Genomic DNA, 6,229 nt, shown 5'->3' with positions numbered 1-6,229 from the left:
CTGGTCTGGTGGTTGGTGCCCCTGCCTGTGGCAGGGAGGTTGAAACTATATGATATTTGAGGTACTTTTCAATCCAGGCCATTCATTCTATGATTCTATGATATGGTCACCTCTCTGGTCCTGCTGACTGCACTGTTTTTGATACAATCCAGGGTGCTGTTGGCCTTTTTTGGCCACTTTGGTACGTACTCTGGTTAGTAGTTGGAAAGATTTTAAGTGCACCACATGATTGTAAAGTGTCATAATAGACTAAAATTTACATAGATCACTCTTAAAGTAGTACCTCCTATTTATTTGCATGGAAACTACAAAAGAAACTATGAGCACAATAACAGTATTTGATAGAGCAAATTCTCAGGTACAAAAACTACTTTTCAGCATAGTCACCACCACCATTAGCTATGAATTCTCAGCAGTGATGAACAATAGCCTGCATGCTGCACTTGTAAAAATCCCTGCCAGACAATGTGAGTTTACCCATTGCCACTGTCACTACTGCTGAAATGCACCACTGACCACCTCACTGTGCTGACATCCACTGTTTGCTCTCCATAAAAATTCAGCAAGCATTGAGGAGGAGTGTAAGTGGATGCCAATTTTTTTTTTCATGGTGGAATTCAGTAGCACATTCCAGTGGTCAGTGTAGTTTTGTCAGAATACCTCTCTAGTGCCTAGTGTTACACAGCAACAAAATGTACTGGAATATTGGTTGGATGATTTAACCTCTGCTGCCATATCACCAACATAGCAAAAAAGGAGGCATTATTTTTGGAGCAGACTCGTGGGCATTTGTGTGTGGACAATCTAAATTTTAATGCTCGGAATGTTTGAACACTATATCTTTCTGTAAATTAAGAAACTTTGGGAGGTAAACAGCAAAGAAGAAAACAACCACCGAAAACCAACTGAAACCACATCTCCAGATGCAAGAGTGAGAATACAGCTATTAGAATTAATTCAGTTAATTTGTCTGCATCGCTATGCCGTAACTTGTTTTTATTTTATTTCAGTTGCATTGCACTCTAGCCATAGTATTTTTATATTTCTTAAGGGCAAGAGTGATTGATGTTTGTTTTGGATGGTCCTGTGCAACTTTGAACAGCCAATATACCACATTATAACTGTATTATAGTTAGAAAACATAATCAGTGGATTTTGAAACAGCAGCAGACTGGATGCAGATGTGCTTGTTCTAGTTCTTAATTAAAAGCAGTATAGATAATCTTTTATCTGCCTGACCGTGGTTATTTATTTGAACTCAAATTGCTGATGAGCAATATTCTCTATAGTTTAGGATTAATTTAATTATTTTCCTTTGCCTTGTGGCCTGTATCTGGAGTGAGGCTCCAGCTGTTATTACTGATGGGATGCTTCAGTTAAGGGGTAAGATTTCTGCAGCGCATTAGTGGCCTAACAGGACAAGGATAGTAAGATATAACATACTTTTAAGTTTAAAATCTTAGAGAACACGCTCCTCTCTCCCCAGAGACCCTCAAAACAACAAAAGTCCAACAGAGTTAACACAGAACATGTAGCCTGCAATTTTAGAATAAAAAAATGCAAGCTTTACAGAACTTTCTATTCTCATAGTTTTTATCTTTCTTGCATGTGTTATCGACTATTCATTTCAAGCATTCTGAATTCCAGATTTTATCTTTAGCTTGGATTCTGAGCTATCTGTATGAAAAATAAGAATCTGATTTTCCCTTTTTTGGGAACCTGTTGACTCCTGCAGCAAAACTCTCACTTGATCCTAACAAAGATGCTCTCTTTCTATCTTCTGTCATCCATGTCAGGCCAGGTACGTACACTTAGGGGAACCTCAGAAAGGGAGCTGTAGTGGTTTCTTTGTGTTGCAGCTTTTCTGTTTGTGATTTTCTTTCATTGATCAATACAGGTGATTGTTTTCAGTAACTACTGTGATATTTAATGTGGATTATGGTCAGAATCCACAATTTTAAACTAAATATTTTCATAGTTCCATTGCCTTCTTTTAGTCAGTATTTCCTATGCGGATATATGCCTGATGCTACTTCTTAACATTGAGTATATTCAACTTAGGTGAACAAATATTGTTGACATTAGCAGCAACTATGAATAAATCTGATAGTAAGGATCCTGTCTTTTCTATATGAAGTGATTGTATGATGAAGATGAAATAAGTGTTCCAGGAGAGCATGAACACTTAAATTTCTTTCTTTTGTAGTTGGTTGTTGGGATGTAGTGATGATTGTGATCCAGAGTGACTTGTGCAGAAATCAGGTTTATCAATTATTTCTACTATTGCAGGTATAAAAGGATTTATAGTTTGCCTTTTTTTTTTTTTCCTCCTTATGTCGAAGAAATAACAAGTTAAGCGTTATTGTGTGCCAAATCTTTGCTCTGAACAGTTTCTGTACTGGGAGAAATTGTGAACGTGAGAGGAGGGAGCTTTGAGGAAAATTAATGAGGAAGAAAAGAATATTTACTGCTGTAGCTCTTAATTTCTAGAGTAAATATTCATTACAATTATTGTTATAGAAAATTACATACATAAAACATAGGATTTATATATTTTCAAGGTAAAACAATGTCTGTATTTTCCAGCTTTTGTATTTTGGCTTCAGAATATTTCAGGTTGTATTGATGAGTATCTTTGTAGGGAAGGAAGTGTGCAAAGAAAAATTCCTTAGGATGGAATGTTATTAAAATGTTTCCAAAACTAGTTCTCAGCAGAAAATCTTACTTGTTCTTGTGTAGGAGTTACATTGAACTTTAGAATTTGTTTTTCTGTAGAAAAAACTACCTGTGAACATTGAATCTTTATAACTTGAATGATTGAATAGACTCAACTTAGGCTTCATTTTTCTACTCATATATATAGATTTTCAGTCCTGTTTTAATAAAAGAGAAGTTTCTAACTACAAATGTCAGAGGATACAGATTGCTTAGATAATGCCCATTCAATAGGCTGTATCAGCTCTTACGCCTTCAATTTCCATGACTTGGTTTTCTGTGCAGTAGGGATGTAGCTTATGTGTCGATTATGTTTAGACTGCAGGATCCTGCTTAGACTGGAGAATAATGATTTTGAATGCCGTTTGTAGCAACAAGCTTCTGCTTAAAGTTAGCCAACCGATGTTGCATGGAAACTGGATTTTTCTTTCTCTCCTTACTGGAAAACCAAAGAGGACTTTGCAACAGAGCAGTGGCTATTACAGAACAGATCTTATTATTTTAGTGGAATAACTTCTTGCCGGTTAGCTTCCACTTTAATAGCACTTCTTTGGTAGTAATGATTAGCTGGCTTTTGAGATTGCCCCTTCCCAGTTTTCTGCAGTTTTGCCTTTTTCCAGAAGCATCTTTCAGATTGTCTTGAAAACGGACTATATGAATAATGTTCTTCTCAGTGCTTGGGTTTTTTTTATTTTGCTAGAGAATGACGTTGGTGCTTTAATAGTAGTTTACCTTTCAGTGGCTCTGCACAATTTGTGTTTCCATGTTTTGAATACTGGTTTTCTGTACACAAGCATAGTTTAAAGATGTCTCTGAGAAGCACTGCTTGAACTGATACATAAGAGAGTGTATAAAATTAGGGAGAGATGCTTCATGTGATGCCAGAAACTTTACTGCTTGTCCTAAAAGATAATTTCATCGATTGACAAATGTTTTGAAAAGTCATGTCTATGTACATACATGTTTAGTATATGGCAGTGTTTGTTACTGCCCTTATTGAAGTAGTAAGTTTGTGTTAAGCTATGCTGGCTGGATAATTGAAGATTACAAAGAAGTGTTCTTTTCTGTGTTCAAGAAAAGCAAGATAACCAATTTATTTTTTTCCCATTTTCTATCCAATATTAAATGTTTTGCAGTAAATTTTGATGGCTTCATTTTGTGAATTTTATCACAAGTTTAGCTTTCAGTGTCTGAAGTATGCTCCTGCCGATACGAAATCAGTGGCTCTGTCAGGCTTACTTTCATTTATGTAGGACTATTACCAGAGATCCTCAAGTGGCTACCCGTGTTTTGTCTTGCATTCTTTAGTGTAATACTTTGTATATTTTTGTGTGTATTATTTTCCATATTTTTATCTACCTTTTGTCTTCTGAAAGTGAATGTTCCCTGAATCTCCACACATATCAAACCAAGTCGTATTCTTGAGATGTGGCAGCAGAGCAAAAGAAAATGGATCTTATTGCATTCATCCTGTCCTAGCAATGTCTGTTGGATACTACACCCTCAGTTCTAACCAGTTCGTATGTTGTTACGGTTTTTGTAGAACAAATAGAAAAAGACTTAGAAAATCTTCAGTGGTGCAAGAACCTGGAAAGCAAAAACACTGAATTAGAACGGGAACTTTAGCTGTTAGGAAAAGACATAAGAGAGTGGTAGAAATAATTTGTGATGTACAGATTTTTTCTTTTTCCTTTCCTATCATTTCCAGTAGTGAAAACACAGGGAATGACTATTTACTGAAAATAGGAACTGTTTGTAGAGAACTGGAGTTAGCCTGTTTTGATAGAAGTGTTGAGAGGTTACTGAAATATGTTACTTGGTCTGGCTGTTTGGATCCAGAACTGAAATGTGGGTATTCTTGACTTCTAAAAATGAATTCATTCTATTCTGTGTTTTTAATATTGACTGAGTTGTCATGGTGTAGGCAAACTGAGCTAAGACCTTAAATTCTTAATTTTAGTTTAGGCATGCTAAGCATAGCTTACTGTTCCCAACTTAGGCACATATGAATGAAATATTTTCATGCAAGTGATCAGGTTAGGTCTAAATAATTTTCCTGGATGCAAAATCTGAGGTGTATTCTGTAGTTACCGCGAGTGATAACTGAAAACTTCTTTATTCCCTTCCCTCTGGAAATCACAGTCATCGGTTTCTTATGAAGGTGAGGCTTTTGGAGGATTTAACATAAATGCTTGCTATTGATTTTTGCCTCTCCCTCTTATTTCTTCTAATTTTTTAGTTAGTAAATAAAGTTAGTCTTGTTCATAAATTTATTTTTTAAATCCTCATCGACCCATGAATTTGAACCCTAATAATTAGATATATTTTTCTTCTAGTCACAGGGTTGTTTTTAATTTCTTTTTTAGAAGAGTACATAGCTGCTGAGTGGCTTTTTCAAAGATGAAATGAAAGATCTCACTGCATGTTTTATGGCCAGAAATACAAAAAAGGAAGTCTTAATCCTTGTTTTTCTCAAATCTAAATGTGTTCTGATTTTCAACATTAATTCATTAATATCCTTGTATTGTAAGACAATATTGTGCTTTAGCTTTTAATCCTTTCTGGTATTGCTTCAGTGACATTTATAGGCAGTGGTTTTATTATTTTATAGCCAAAGTAAGCAAATATTTCCAGAGCAGAACTTCTTCCATCCAGCTAGCTCTTTATTTCATATGTTCCAGCTTGAGTTTTTTTTTTAATGAATTTTATTGAAATTCTGTGCAAGGAATTCTGGAAAACATTCAAAGCTATCTCCTGGTGCTTTGTACAATATAGTTTTTTTTTTTTTTCTTGTTCTAGTAGAAATATTTGTCTTGCTTTTCCCTCCCTGTTAACTGCATTATATCATTAGTTGCTCTTTCTTATGAATCAGCCCATGGTTCAAAATGGTTCTTCTTAGCATTAATTGCTTCTCCTGTATTTGCATCAGTAAATTTGCTTTGTAACTTTTCTGCTTTGTGCCTTGTACTAGTAATGTTTCTAGTTACTTTATTCCATTGCCATCTGTCTCCATTCAAGGTAAAAACAAAGCAAAAAAACAGAACTGGTTTACCTCTGTCTACTTTATAGTTCTTTTGCCAGCCACTCTGAATCTTAATTAGTATTCTTACACAGCGTTATATGATACGTCACAGAAAATGAGGTGGAAAAAAATGTACTGTGCTTTTCATCTTGATTAGGAAATGAGCTGTCACAAACAGCTGTTGGGGTATCCTTGAACAGTCCATCTTTCAAGAATCGTAGCATCATTAAGATTGGAAAAGATCATCTAGCCCAACGTCACTGCCATGCCCACTAAGCCGTGTCCCTCTGTGCTGTGTCTACATGAAGGCCTCTAGGGCTGGTGACTCTACCTCATCCCTGGGCTGCCTTTTCCAATCCCTCACCACTCTTTTGGAGCATACATTTTTCCCGATATCCAACCTAAACCTACACTACCACTTGAGACTGTTAGCTCTCATAGTGTTGCTAGTTACATGGGAAAAGAGCACTAGTCTCATTTTGCTACAACCTC

Source organism: Meleagris gallopavo, chromosome 10, assembly GCF_000146605.3.
Source record: "Meleagris gallopavo isolate NT-WF06-2002-E0010 breed Aviagen turkey brand Nicholas breeding stock chromosome 10, Turkey_5.1, whole genome shotgun sequence".
Taxonomy (NCBI): domain Eukaryota; kingdom Metazoa; phylum Chordata; class Aves; order Galliformes; family Phasianidae; genus Meleagris; species Meleagris gallopavo.
The sequence above is the reverse complement of the archived record's forward strand: the minus strand, read 5'-3'. Positions refer to the sequence as shown.